Raw genomic sequence first — 16,152 nt, forward strand, 5'->3', positions numbered from 1 at the left:
TTGTCCTGAAGCCCACCCAGGGATAATATTAAGGATAAATAAGGGTAAACCTGAGACAATGATCCCCACTGCTGGCGACAATTAAGCTGTCCCTTCCCAGGAAGCAGAAGCTGAGTACAGGGGGGCAGCCATCCACCATATGATAATATATACAGAACCAAATTCTAGCCATTGCCTTGGTCTATTGGTGACCTCTAAAAAAACCAGAACAGGGCATGCAGAGAAATCATAGCCAGCCAAAGGTCAACAACATTTTAAGCCAGCAAGCCTCCCTCATTCTTTTGGTACATCAAGTCATGGCAGGCGAGATCGGGAAGCTGTACTGAGAGAAACCTTAGTTAAATGACGTGATGGGACCTTGAGGCTAGCACGCATCAAATCCCAATGGCAATGTAAGTGAGTAATCTCATTAAATTAACTTATTTATTTACAGTACCACAGCACTGTTGTGTGCCTTGAAAGACTTTAAAGAGCGCCATGGTGTGCCACACAATGTTAGCACTGTTAGATGTGCAAACATGATTCATAAGATAAACCCAGAGATTTTAAATAACATTTAAAACATCCTACTTGGTTGTAGTCTTTGTTGAGTTCTTTGTAACTGAAACATTGTTTTATTATTTTTGTGCAGCCAAAAAACAAGTGAAAACTAGGAGCCAGTATTTTCTGCAGAATGCCTTGCATCTATCTGGGGATACCTTGAGTCTAAAAAGGTTGAGAACCAATGCTCCAAATAAATGATCCTGCCATTTATGAAATTTGGCAGAACTTGCATCTAGTTTACTATGTGCTGTATAATACATTTTGGAAAATATGTCATTTTATGGTTTGGGAACATAACATATGGTCTTTTTATTTCTAGTTCTAGAATTATTTAAAAGGTGAAGTATTCTTCTTCTTCTAAGTTGATAAGATTATATGTGAGCAGGAATAATTTGTACAATAACCATGATAGGATCACAGAATCACAAAGCTGGGAGGCAACTCAACCAACCCTTCTGGTAGACTAAGTTATTCAACCATGGACTAAGCTAAATTCTTACCTGTAGAGATGTCCAGGAATCTTTCAATGAAAAAATTTTTCATTGCGAAATTTCAATTAATCAAAATCAGAACATTTTTGACAACATAGGGTAGAATTCACTTCACCTACCTAATGAACAAAGTTGAGTTTCTGACCAAACTTGAGTTATCCCACTAAAGTTTCAAAGTGATTGTTACCCCTGAGAGAGATGTTGCTAATAAGCAAAAGCTATAGCAGTGTTACCTCAGATCCTTTTCTTTGGCTCTGGAGAGAACATGGCATTACAAAGAGTAACTTACTTTCCCTTTGGCTGTATCTAGGAGGACTACAAACAACGGAAGCTTGGGGCATGTCCCAAGGAGGACTATACAACAATGGCCTGCACTTGTAGAGAACATATTCGAAGGGCTAAGGTGGCAACTGAACTAAAAGTCCTTCTTTAGGTATGTAAGGAGCAGGAGGAAAACAAATGGGAGTGTGGGGACACTGCTCAACAACTCAGGACAGCTGGTTACTGGCACTCAGGAGAAAACAGAACTCCTGAATGACCGCTTTGCTTTTGTCTTTCACTGGGCCAAGAGCAAAATCATGCCAAAGTGGGTACAGAACAAGCAGGGTAGGAATGATTGCCTTCCTACTATTACCGTAGAACTGGTGTGTGATCATTCGAAAAAATTATGCATATATAAATCAGCAGGACCAGATGAACTTCATCTGAAGGTGCTAAAGGAGCTGGCCAAAGTCATTACAGGACCACTGGAAAAACTTTTCCAAAACTCATGGCTCTGGAGAGGTCCCTGAGGACTGGAAGAGGGCCGATGTTGTGCCCATCTTCAAGAAAGAGAGGAGGGAGGACCCAGGTAACTATAGGCCAATCAACCTAGCTTCTATCCCAGGGAAGATTCTGGAAAAATTCATCAAGGCGTCTATATGCAATAGGCTTGTAGAAGGTAGGATTCTGAATTACAGCCAGCATGGTATCATTGTGGGCAGGTCTTGTCACAACCTCATCTCCTTTAAAGATCAAGTAAATCGCCCGCTGGATAAGAGAGAGGTTTACATTGTATACCTTGACTTCCAAAAGTCCTTGTATCTAGTAATCCCATGATGTTCTTGTGAGTAGACTGCAGAACTGTGGGCTCAGCCATGAGACAGTTAGGTGGGTAGGGAACTGGTTGCAGGGTAGGACCCAGAGAGTTCTAATGAACAGATCTGTGTCATCTTGGTGAGAAGTGGCCAGTGGTGTCCCTCAGGGGCTTGTGCTTGCTCCAGTGCTTTTCAATATCTTATCAATGATTTGAATGCAGAGGTGAAGAGCTCACTGGCCATGTTCGCAGATGACACCAAGTTATGGGGAAGCCTGGTCATGCTTGAGGATAGGCTGCAGATACAGGCAGACCTAGACAGGCTAGCAAGTTGGGCAGATGGGAATCAAATGAAGTTCAGCATCAAGAAATGTAAAGTGCTCCATCTGGGGACAAAAAAACCCCTACATACCTACAGGCTTGGCAACACCAAACTGACCAGCATCACAAATGAAAGGGACCTGGGGGTAATAATAGACCACAGTATGAATATGAACTGGCAATGTGATGCTGTAACCAACAGGCAAATAATACTCTGGTATGCATCAATCAATGCATCCCCACCCTACTCAGCATTAGTGAGATCACAGCTGGAGTACCACATCCAGTACTGGGTGTAGCACTTCAACAAGGATGTGGTAAAGCTAAAGAGAGTTCTTATTTACATCTTATTATTCTCCTTCCAACTCCTCAGATATGGAGACCCTCCCCACACAAAATAATGTGAACCATTAAGAAAATAAAGTCTAAACTCTAAAAACGGGGGTCAGATTTAAGGGACGCAACACTGAGCAATGAATACAGCTTATTCGGGTAGGTACCACTTTACCATAGAAGCAATAGTCAGAATCACAACTAAATATATAAGAGGTAAAAAAGAAATGTATCATGTCATAACTAGGTCAGAAGAGTGAGTCTGAAATAATTAATTTCCCCAATGCTACTACTTACATCTCTGAATAGTATAATTCCTGCTCTTCCACCTGGATATTCATTCCCATCCCCCCACCCCTGTGATTCCAGGTTTTATATTTGTTTCCCCAGAGTTCTCCAACCTGTTGCCTGAAATGGTCCTGATGTATCTCCAGGAGCCTTTGAGTGCTTTTTTCTGCTGTAAATGACAGGAGCAAAGCCTTCTGGGATAATTAGTGCTGCTTCAATTGGACAGGTAGCGGATGGGAAATAAACAGGTTCAGCAGCTCTGGGGACATCCGTGTTACTGTAGGCAGGGAGGTAGCAGAAAATAAATATAGCTAAACAGTCAGGGAAACATTTATTTATGCTTCTTTCCTTCTAAATGTAAGTTGGAAGCTAACTCCAACCTGAGGTGCAAACTCAACTCTCTGTTGCATTCCCTGCCCTACCTTTGAAAATGACATCCCTGCACATGTCTGTGGTTACCTACAAAGATGGCCCATTTAGTAGGGTCCCTTCAATTCTGAACTGTGAAAAGAGATAATTTGTTACATAAATAATGAATCAGATGTGTATTAATTTAGAATTGCATGTCGGAATGGTTTACAAAGCAGCTGTTTGATTTTAGGCAGTCATATGCTGTCAATTAGCAACTTATTCTGAGCCAAATCTGTTTAAGCTCATTATGCATATCACAGAGTGTGGAATTCCTTCATAGGCTCTTACTAATTCTAGTTATTGGCTGTACAGTAGATTAAAGCTGATAAGAGATTAATACAGATCCTAGTTAAGTTACTGGCAGACATAGAAAACTCAAACCTTTTGTTCCTCTTTTATACTGCGCACCAACTATTAATGTGATTCTGCTGATATTACTTTTGTTGTGACAACTCAGAAACCTTCATCCTGGAAAGCTCAAAACATATAGAAGTTTAACTAAATGAAAAATAAAAGTGAACAATTGTAATTGATCTCCTTTACTCTTTCTGACCATTCTTCTTCTCTTCTTCCATTTCCCTGCTTCCTCAGTTTGTTTTATGCTCTCTGCAGTCCTCTCACACTCAACATCTACTAATCTATCCTCCTTCCAAATATTTTAGACAGAAGTCCATAAGTTTTTTTTTTTCCCTGAAAAGGCAAAAACCCACTCACCATTCCACACCATAGTAGCTCTGCTCTTTCCTGTTTGGGACAAATGCGGGAGATAATGCAAACATGAGGAAAATGCCATCTTGTACAATGCTACCTAAATCCACCGGAACATTTGGAAGGGTCACCAACTCCTTTCTCTTCCCCTGTATCCTGTTAGCAGCCCACTCTCCACCTTTCCACAGTGATCCAGTTGTGAACCACTGTCCTGGGACCCAGGACAGTGACAGCACTAGGAGTCATGCTTCAGCTGCTACTACAGCTGTTGCATCTAACTCTACAAATTGATTTGTCTCTATTGTTATATCTGCAAGCTCATATCAAGACAATGCACACACTTAAAGGAAATTCCCTACATGTTACTAGTAGCTCCTTAGTTTATCATTCAATTTCAGTTACCTAATTTCTTTGTCATCAGTTAATTTGTTTATTTACATGATCCACTTCACAAAATTTGAGCAATGAAATAATGAGTTTCACAATTGTTTTATTTCCATTCCACTCACATGCTAATATAATTCTGCTTTAGCCCTCTACCTAATAACAAAGGAGTTAAGGCATCTTGCAATCCTTCTGTAGATGGGAGTACAAATCCTGCTTTACACTTGTGGCAATAACTGCTCCTAGTTGACCTAGATGGAAAAGAGAATCTGCTCACTCACCCTGGGGATACATAAGCAGCTTGACATAATACTAGCCCCATCACTCCCTAGTTGCAGGGTTTTTAAACTGATCCCCTGCCCAGCAGGTAAGTCTGTGGGGAGGGAAGGCGGGGAAACAGATCGAGGCAGAGGGAGAAAGAAATATTTGGGGGTGCATGTCCCCAGCAGGTATGTCCCACCCAGCTCAATTTACCCCTGCTCCCGCCTCTGCAGCACTGTTCCTCACCATGGGAGACTTGATCTAGCCCCTGCCCCTTCCCTCCCCACAGCCTGACTTGCTGGGCTGGAGCGCCCACGTTCATGCATGCAGGCACTCAGCCCCACACCCCAGTCTTGGATCATCTCCAAGAGGCTCTGAGATCTGCTGCAAGAGGCTCCGAGATCTACTGGTGAATCAAGATCCACTGCTCTACACCTTTTAAAGGTAAGCCACTGAAAAGGAGGTTTATCTTGAAGCCTTGTTATAGGGTAATTTTAGGTGGCTCCTGGAGCTCTTAACCTCTGAATTATCTACACATTAACACTTTAAAGTGGCTTAAAACACTAATTGGTGTAGATGAAACAAGAGATGTGTTTCCACGACACTTTAAAGTGGGCTAAACACTTTTGCACCACTTCAATGGTGTCAGTGTTTGCACGCCTCAGCAGTATATTGCACATTAATTCCAGCCACTGTAGGAAATGTGGCAGTGTAATGCACCTTAAATGACTTAGGGCAGAGCAAACTAAAACTCTTTCAGAGTTGCTGCCCCTAGAGCTGCGGAGCAAAGCACCAGGCTCCATGCAGCCCCATGGCTCAACAGGAAGTCCTGCAGGCAGCCTGGCAGCAGCCCAAGAAAGCAGCTCTGCCCAAGAAAAGCTTTGAGCCTGATCTTTCCCCCTTCCCCCCCAGAGCCTGCCTACCTGCCTGAGCTGTGCAGGTGCCTGGTGCTTCCCTCTGCAGCTGTGGTGCCCCCTAGGACTGCCCAAGCTGGGTGCCACCTGGGGGGCGGGGGGAGTGCCGCAGCTGCTGCAGAAGGAAGCACCACCACCCCACAACAGCCCAAGGACTGCTCCACCTGCCGGCAGCTGGCCCTCCCCTCCCCACTGGAGAGGCAGGTAAGTCAGTGGGGGTGTGCGCGACATGGGGGTTTAATCAGCCCTAAATTGAACTGTTTTTTTTAAAACCCACCGCTTCAGTTTAGGGCCCCTGTTTCATCTAGACACACCCTATGTAGCTCAAAGTTATACCACTCCAAGGCAGAACTATTTCTTGATCCACACAACCTGCTTTTTTTTCCACTATGGCAGTGGTTTTCAGCATTTTTTTGCCATGACCTGCTGCTGGGACCAGAGTGGAGCAGCAGTGGCAGTGGCAGTGGCAGCCCAGGGGTAGAGGCAGGGATGGGGGAGTTCCCGACATGCAGCACAGCTCATCTTTTGTGTACGGTGCTGCTGGTATTGCCCCCACGACAGGAGGTTGGGAACCACTGCATTACGGTATGGCTGCTCCCCACAGATGTGCCACCCAAGTTGAAGATGTGACTACTCCAAAACACTAAGCCAGTCAATATTTGTGTGGTGTAAAGTGTAACAAGACCCTTGGAAACATTTTACCCATGCCATTCCAAGATATTATTTCAATGGTCAGGGGAGGTAAAATATTTTACTTTCATTCCTCCTGCATCCCAGGACACACAGCTCCCAGCTGCTTTTCCCCTGACCCTCCAAAACTCTAGTGATTCCCTGGGCTCTGGGCTCTAAGTGCAGAGTGACTGCCTCAGTTTCATCCCTAGCGCAGAACCCTGGAGAAGCAGCATCCCCGGGGCTCTGTGCTCAGGTTGGGCACTGAGAGTGGCTTAACAGCTGTGGGACCCTGAAGCCAGAGAAAACACATTTTTCCTGGCCCCAGGGTCTCAACAACCAGGTCAGGACATTTCCCCCCTCCCAGCTGGCATGATTTCTGTTGCCCCTAACCCAACTCCCCCCTTTGACCCAATCCCAATTCACTGCAACACATGCACAATTGTAGTTCTTTAATTTTTTGCTAATCTTTTTTTCCCTTTCTTTCTCTTTATTCCCCCCTGACCCCCTCCCCAACTCACATCAAACAGTTTTTCAAGATTTCTCCCTTCCCACCCTCTGGTCTGGCTGGACTCCTCCTGGATGTGGAGGGAGGAAAGACCCCATGCTGCTTTCTCTGCCTCCCAGCTACATGCCACCCTTCCCTCTCCTCTTATCACATGGGAGAAATAGAGTCCTGGCTCCTGTTCACCGGTCCTCTAGGGGTAAGTCACAGTTGTGCAGGTCTGAACCAATATGAAGCCTTCACCTGAGACTGCTTTAAAAATACCATCATTTTATGACTTCACAACATTTCATAGATTTCTGACATTATACAGGTAGTCTGTGCCAAAGCCCTGAGAGCTCAGAACTGTTCAAAAAAAGTACTAGGCATTACTATAGATAATGAAAACATCCCACTGTATTAGCTAGATTTGAAAATGAAATTGTATATAAACCCATGAAGGTTTAGGGCTTAGGTCCACAAGAAGCCACTCACCTTGAAACTTCCCTACAAGAATATTTCATAATTACTGATAATGCAATTTATTGTATCTTCTTCTGAAGCATCTACTATTAATCAGAAAAAAGGATACTGGACTGGATAGATGACCCATATTTTTCTGCATTGATTTTATATAGAGAAACTGGCATCACACTAGATAATACGCAGACATTTTATTAGCTGGGAAAAATAGTTTTTAAAGTTAAACTGATGAAGATCCAGCCCGACATCTTCAGATCACAGTGTTTCCTTATTGCTGGGCCCAATGTTTCACTATGTATTTTCTCCTCCCCTACATCTTTTTCATCTAGCTTGCCTCTTGTATCTTCACAAACACAGCTGAATTCCTTTACCTGTCTCCAGGCTCAGACTGATAAGCAGTTCCTCCTGAAGATACTTAGTTCTGTAGAGTAAGATGAAGGTCAAAATTAAATTGTCAATATCTTTATTTTATACATCTTGTTACTTGACCTTATTGACCAGTTACCCATGTGTTGGTGCAGCTGAAGAACAAACAGGGAGTGCCAGATACATTGCAAATCCTAAATTCTAGGCACTCCATTGCTCACTGAAATTCTCAGCCCCAGGTTAAGTTCCCAGGCAGTGAATGGGGAGAGGAAGGTACTGAAAGAAGGGATTCTCAGAAATCAGATGAACATAGAACTCCCTGCTTTAACCAAGAGTGAAGTAGAGAGACAGCTTAATCATAGATTAAGCCTATTTTTATTTGGGAACATGAATCAGGAAGCATATTGTAAGTCAGTTGCCTAAACTCAGTTTTCCCATATACCCTCACCACAGAGCACACCTAAAAAGTATCCAAGTATCTTTGAGGATCTGGGCCTTAGTGTCTGGGGCACTATTACTTCTCTTTTTCCACTCTATTATAATACCTAAAACTGTGGAAGGAAACATGAATTATTTTTCTAATGATCACCAGATTCAATAAATACGAGCATACATTAATTAGAAAAAACTCTTTTTTTCCATGTCCTTGTGTGACAAGGTATTTAGCATAATTCACAGATTCATTGGAATCTGACAAGGCCACACCCTGAATGCATCTGCTATGGCCTCATGTCTGTAACCTCTGGGCTGTCAACTGTATATCTTAGCACCCACACGACCGCAGCCCAATAAGAAAAACTAGTAACAATGAACTTTACTGTATAGCAGTAGGCAACCTCTGAGGACTCTTTGTCTTCCTCTAATTTCCCTGAAGGACCATCTCCTAATTTCCAATTTATGTATTCTTCTTAATAAGGAACTAGCTCTGAATTAGAATTACTATCTTCCCTCTTAACAATAACAACAAAAAGTAATTAACACAAAATCCCCATAACATCCATCTATAGAGGAAAGGTTATTGGCACATCACTCTACCCATTTTCCTATTCCCCCTTTTCTACAGCTCTTTTAACAAGTCTCTATGAGTTTTTCAGGATATTTTTGTTCAGACCAATGAAGTATCTAATCCAGTTCTGATTTGTTTTTGGTAGGAAGCTTTTTCTCCAAGTCTTGATAGACCTGAGTCCTTATACTGGGATCTGAATTACTTGCATTTTTGGCAGTTGTGCTTCTGCATGTGGCACAAAGTTCATTAGCTACAGACCACTAAGACTGAATTCATCATTCTGCAAGATGGTATTTACATTTGTGTCCACCTTTGCTTTTTGTTTTCTGGTGCAACTAAGAACAGGACCACTAAGAACTGTCCAAATTTGGGCTGTGATGGCCAAGAGGATCATACAGAGGCATGGACTTTGTGACTTTTTGTGCTGCAAGCATACACTTAACTAGACACAGTTTGTCAAGCTGCCAGACCCCAAATTGGTGTCACCTCCCTGGGTACCACAATGCATGGGATTTGGACCCTCTATTTTTATACTGGATGCTATCAAAGCATCTCCCTTTCACTGGTATATTTGTTCCTGAATAGCCAGTAATTTTGATGTTTATTAGACTCACTTTTGATCTCAATTTTGTTTTCTGTATTTCTGCTCTGGTAAAATATTAACTTGAACCAGTGTCCAGTTTAAATGAAGATGTTGTTTCTTGCACTTCAACTGGCAAAATCCAGTCCCTCTCATTGATTTTGCTTGATTCAGCCATATCTATATCGAATTCTTCTGGTATGCTCTTACCTGTATGCGCATAAGGGTTTCTTGTTTTGGGTCTGCAGCACCTGGCAATATGTTTCGTTTTGTTATAGATTAAAAAGCAGTTTTCCAAATACAGTACAACATTTGCAGCCATGTTACCATCTACACTTGGTACATTTGTTTATTTGCACTCTCTCCCTTAGAGATCGCCTGGCCAATGGAAAAATTAACACTCTACAAGGTGGCTTCTTGCCAGTGAAAAGTTCCACCCTGTGAAGTGGCTTCTTCTGGGTACATTTTTTCATGCCTACTGCATGGATAACTCCTTTTCTTGCATTCTGCTCCTCAGTCTGGGCCTTTACAGTTTCTGGTTCCCTGCACATTTGGGTGGTCTTTTCTAGGGACATGACTCCTTTAAGCAGTAGCTTTTCATATAATGCAGTGTCTGCAATACTACAAATAATCCTATCTCTAATCAGAGATTCTGTCAAGTTCCCAGAAGCACGATTCTTACTCAGTAACTTTAGTTCAGTAACATACTGGCCGCATCTATACATGCACTTAACTGTGGAGTAGATTAATTATCTGTAAAGTGTCACTGTCTACACATGCAGTGATATTAGGACAGAGTAAACTAATTAACACCACAGTAAGATCTTCTTCTTCTTCAGCAATTCTTTGCAGTCAAGGATGATTATTTCCATGATTGTCTTATCTGTGTTTCCCAAGACACCTGATGAGATCTATCCAGCATCTGCTGTAGCTTGGGCATGTGTTTCATTGGGGGCGGGTGGCACTGGATTCTTGAATTGGTCCACAACACATTGTTTCTGTCACTCACACTTTTCCATCTCCTGTTGTTATCATGAGGTTTCAAAGTACCAAGATCTGTGCAGCAGAGTCTTCCTCCATTTGGGGCAGTACTGGGAGACAGTCTCCCACAAGTTGACATCAATGTTTCATTTTTTAAAGTTGGCTTTGAGGACATCCATGAAGTGCTTTTCTGCTCTTGAATGTATACCTTGGCTGATCTGGGAGAATAAGACTTGTCTTGGGAGTCTGGAGTTGGACACCCAGATGACATTGGCAACCCAGTGAAGTTGATGTTGGATGATCATTGCCTCCCTACTCATAGTGTTTGCTTGCAGGAGGATGCTAACATTGGTGAGTCTGTCTTCCCACTGGATTTGGAGGAATAAAGCATTACCATCTACATGTGTAAATCAGAGTAAAGCATCATGGTCTACATGTGCTATGGTATTAGGTCAAAGTAAACTAATTAACACCACAGTGAGATACTTCTGTCAGGGACAGCACTATCTTATGTCAAAGTAATTTACTGTGATTAAATGCATATGTAAATGCTGACTGCAGGCATAAATTGTGCCTGGTCAGTCTGGCCAGCCAGGGGCCAGATTCTTGCCTGCCACCTAGCTACACAGCTCCTCACTTTCAGCACCCTTGTGCTACAGCCAGCCCCTATGCTGCCCAACATCACTACCCAGAGCCTGGGGTTTAGCATCCCTAACATAAATTATTCTGCTCTGACTCAAATTGCTGCTGTCCCAGGCATACATATAACTGCTGTCCCCAGGAGTAGTTTACTTTGGCTCAAACTGCTTCAGAGTTCATTGCTTCAAATTAATTGTATGCATAGATGCACCCACTGATCTATACTTTGTTCTGTTGCTGGTCTTCATATAAAAAAAATCTATTTTTCAAGGGTCCCATTCTATTTTTGCATGTAATACTTTGCAACTTGGAATAGTATTACACTTTAATGCACATTTTTGGCCTTCTTCAAAGGTAAAGTCATTATTAGAAGCCAGGGCTTTCTCCCCCCACAATATGCAAGAAGATAGATGATTTTACTTAGTCATTTTTCTCTTCTACCCCTGTGGCTGTTAGGTACCACTCAAACCTTTGCCAGAATGCTACATTGCTTGACATATGAAGGGCAAATGGAGGTTACAAAACTTCAGTAATTAGCAAGTGGAGGTTGCTCTTTCTCATTGGCCAAGCCTGACATCATGTAGTGATCACCACGTTCAGTAAAAAGAGGCCTACCTGAATGAGAAGAACTAGCAACAATTAACCTTAATGTGGAGCAGTAGGCAACCTCTTCTGACCTTTGGTCTCTCTCTAACTCACAGCCCTAACTGTGGGGCCATCTCCCAATTCCTAACTGCTTCAGTCTTTTATGTGAGGGAGTTTCTCTAAACCATAACTTCTATTATGACAGTTTTGTCTTCTGAAACTCTCACGGTTCCATGTGTTGCAAAATAGAACATAGAAATAGAAAACTTCCATTGCTTTGTGTGGGAGCTCGATGCCGAATTATATAGGACTGAATTAAGCACAGGCTCAGACCTGTTCAATTTAAAACTTTTATTGTTTCACAAAGTCATAAACTAAAGGAGGTCTGTTGGTTCACGAGGTTCCCAAATCAAGCCCTTGCTCTCTAACCCGGAGGCTAGGTGCGGCTGCCTGATTCAGTAGTCTCAGAACTGGTCAACAGCTCATTTAAAAGGAGTCCCTTATCTTTTTTTAGGCAAAAGATACAAAACTGTCCCCATGGTGGAAGTGAGGCATCTAACATAACTTTACTATTAGTTATATATGATAACACTTATACATATGCATTTTCTAATTCTTACTTCTATTGGTTATTTAGTTAACTTATCTATATTATAATATCAGGTGATACACTTTGTATTATAATCATTACGCTTCTTATGTTAATTCTTAATGACCTTTATATTTCTTATGCTAATTTTCTATAACCTAAATACATTATTCAACTATATGTTTTGCTGGTTTTTGCAGGGTTAAAATGTCAAAACTGACATAATATGCAGTTGTTTTTTCGTCATTGCAGTTTAGCCATGCAGTTTCCTATTCTTAACAATGTAAGCGGCATGTCTGCTATTTTTATCATTGTTTAAAGGTCAGAAGTTCAGTATTTTCATCTAAGGGTCAGAAAGTGATTACCAGAATGTCAATCGCTGACTCCTCAACCTCCTTGAAGCATTCTGGGAGTTTTAGTGCATTTTTTTTAATGCTAGGCCTTGCTTAGCATAAGCACTCTCTCACACTTTGGAGAGTAAAAGCTTTTCTGACCAGTCTACCATGCTTCTACATGTGACTGCCAACTGCATTTATCTGTCTACTGTCTTCCATCACCACTCATCCTACTCTGTTTTTCATTTTTGTGGTAACTCGTTTTTTAAATGAAGGCAGTCATATTTATAATGTAGTGCAAGCTGGAATACTTAATCTTTCACTTATTTTTTCCCCCAGTGTGCCTTATTAAGACATGGACAGATAAGATGACAAATGTTAAAACAATCGGTGAAATGATGCATGGATTTTTAAACAAATTAATAAGTTTCTTGGAGCAAAGATACATATAATAACAGAAAAACATGAATTCTTTGTAAAAGGTGTCTCCTTAAAATACTATTTTATCTAGTTAATTAGAGGTAAAGGGGAAAATCATTTGCTTTCCTGCAGGTAAAGAACATACTTAAAATATTCATATAGGAATTGCTTTTATATAATATGCTGCACATATACACACACTTAAATATTAAAGTTTAATCCTTTAATATTTAACCAATGGACAATCCACTGAGACACCTATTTCATTTCCACTGGGGTCCTGGTACAAGCATCAGCGAGTTTTAATAGACATCACACATTTAAAAAAAATAAGCACAGTTAAGTCACAGTTCAGCTAAGAGCCATGGGGCACAATATGTTGCATGGGTCAAAAGCACATGTCCTAAAGGAACTAGTGAACTAGAACAGTGGCTTTGTTATTAATCCGGAAATTGCATTTTTAGAACATATATTGCCGACTATATAAGTCCAAATTTTTTCCCTTGTGGTAATTTTTTTTTCACAAAAACAAAACAAACATCCTTTTATTCCTCACCAAATCATTCCAGTTAGTTCCTGTTTGAACTATTGAGCAATATTTAATTTTATATCAGAATATTTATGTTTATATATGTTAGAAATGTCTGTGCTTATCCTCATACTAGACTAACACACACTCCCATCTGTCAATGACCTGCATGTAACCTTCTTTAGAAATGCAAGGTAACCTGCCTAGCTCTATTTCTGATCCTTCTGAAGAAAGATTGTCAGGTCAAAATGTGACAGTTAAAGTGTGATGTTGGATATTGACTGGTGTCCAGCGGGGACTGAAAGCACCATTTCTCCCACTTCATTCAGGACCACAGTTTTGACTTAAACTGTTGTCCTGAGGTTGGTCTTTTACCTCCTAACTTTTGAGTCACAGCAATAAACCATGCTAAGGTGTGCATTATGAGTGGTTGTTGCACAGCTCAGGTGCATTCCTCACAACAAGGCTAAGGATTATAGGCCTTCAACCCTACAATAATAGCTGAATTATGCACATCCTGTGATGGACTATTAGTACATTTAGTGTTGGTATTAGTATAACAACTACTAAAGCATGTTTCCACAAGTGATATCTAAAAAGGAACACTTTTTCAAGATATTTTTGCTACAGTGATACCTATATGTATATGAAAAAGTAGTTTGCCATAGAATATGAAGGGAAAGTAGTAAAGATGCAAAACACAAGGCTGTTTACTATTTTCATGAAAGCTATTGTGAAATTATTCCTTTCTGGCCTTTTCCTCTCCTCCATTTCAGTTCTCAGCCCATGTCAAACCTCTTATTTTAGTTTCTATCCTCTCATGCTTCCTGCTGCATTTCATTAAAAGCTTGTGGCTCACTATTGTTCCCATCTATTGCAGAACCTTAGGAGTATATTTGATGTAGTCTTTACAGTAGAGTGCTCATTTGAGGTAGTAAGAGGATCATAAACTACTGCAAACCAAGCTCTTAATTTTGCTTCCTTTCTCTTCTTTTCAATTCTCACTCCCAATTCAGCTTCCTTAAAATTCTCTTTCTGTCAGACTTTTCCCAAGCCAGCCCTTGCATGGGGATAGTGAACATAAAAGATAGGGACAGATGAAGCTGGGCAAGCAAAAAGACAGGTGCAGTACAGAGAGAAAGCAGTAGGTACACAAGGAAAGGTATAGGCTTTGACTATCTTTTCACATAAAACTGTTACCACTTTTTTATTACAATTCAGAATAGAGGTAGTTAATATTTTATCTCTGCCATAATACACACCTGTGCATGTACAACTATAAACCCTATTTCATGTGGGGGACCAAAAAGTCATGCCAATAGGCCCACTGAAGGCTCTTACAGAAGCACTGGTCAAGACTCCCCAACTAATGTGGACTTAATTTTTGCTCTTAATTGTAGATTCAAACTTCTTTGCTGAATACAGTTTAGGTTCTCCAGACTTATAGGACTTTTGGGTATAAAAGGAGTTCACTGAGAATTTACAGGTAAATCTATTCGTTATTTTATGAGTGACAGTTAAGAATGTTAGTATCTGCATCAATCTTTCCCTTTTCTTAGCTAGCTTAACAACGGAATAATGCAAACTCCTCAAGCATTTCCTATTGTTGTCATTAAGAAATATATTGTACATAGGTTATTCAGAGGGAAAAAAGGTTATAATTAAGCTAAAATATTGCTGATTCTCTATATGATTGCTAAGATTATTTTATAGGCTACAAACAGGCTTAGGTTGATGGTCCTGGTAACTCTTAAATAGACAGCTGTGTCGGCAGAAGTAAATCAATTGATTATACTTTTCTTCTCCAATTAATTCTTTTGAAGAAATCTGATTGTTTTAATTGTTTCAACAGCATGAGAAAAACTGGACATATGTGTCAAGAGTTCTCACTGGTAGATTACTTCCCTCACTCTTTTAAGATAGCTATTGGTACTTGTAAAACTTTCCATGCAATATTGTTTCAGCATCACTGTGTACAGCAGCAGCAAGGACATAGGCTTTACAATTCAGAGACATCATTTCACATAGTGTTCACAACATTGAAACTGATCTCTGAACCAAGAAATCAATTCATTCTATATTATGACCAGACTAACCAGTATATCTTGACTGCTTTCTGCTACTCTGGTGTACCTTTAAATCTGGCCTTCAAGGATAAAATGAGGCTAGAGTGATACTACAGATCATGACACCAAAAGAAATATGGTGTGGTACCATTCTTTTGGAATTCCTTGTTTGAGACCCACATTCTGTTTTTCATTTTTGTTTTGTGGTGTGGGTGGTTATGACAAAGAAAATCACCAGACAACAAACCTAGGTCAGGATTCTGGTAAGTTTGAGAGTATCAGTCTTATGTACTGCAGGCAAGGTTCTTTGGGTAGATCTGATATCTTTTATTAGACCAATAAAGTAGTTGGAAAAAAGCTCTTAGCAAGCTTTTGGGTGCAGCCACCCTTCTTGAGGCATAGGGAATCTCTGCTGGTCTGAAACTAGCAGTCTTACGTATTAGTAATTTACACATAAAAATGTAACAAAGACTTGCACTTATTCTAAAATGGCCCAGGAAATTAAGAGTTAAGTCCACAAAGGGACTTAGGCAACATCTAACTTTTAAGTACTCCACTAATTAGTGACCCTGTAGTCCCAAGTTAGGCATCCAGGATGCCTATGCAATGTATAGGGGGGTTTAGGCGATTAAGAATAGGACTCACATAAGTTAGACATTTTTTCTGTCGCACTAGGTTGAAAATGCCCAGT

At 40.8% G+C, this 16,152-nt stretch overlaps 1 long non-coding RNA gene across 1 annotated transcript in view; it reads right to left on the reverse strand.

Annotated features, from left to right (window-relative positions):
- LOC149868755 (uncharacterized) overlaps window positions 1-16,152 on the reverse strand; it is a 94,575-nt gene that overhangs the window by 387 nt on the left and 78,036 nt on the right. The window lies entirely within an intron of this gene.

This window comes from Crocodylus siamensis, chromosome 3, assembly GCF_052110815.1.
Source record: "Crocodylus siamensis isolate JL-2025a chromosome 3, ASM5211081v1, whole genome shotgun sequence".
Taxonomy (NCBI): domain Eukaryota; kingdom Metazoa; phylum Chordata; order Crocodylia; family Crocodylidae; genus Crocodylus; species Crocodylus siamensis.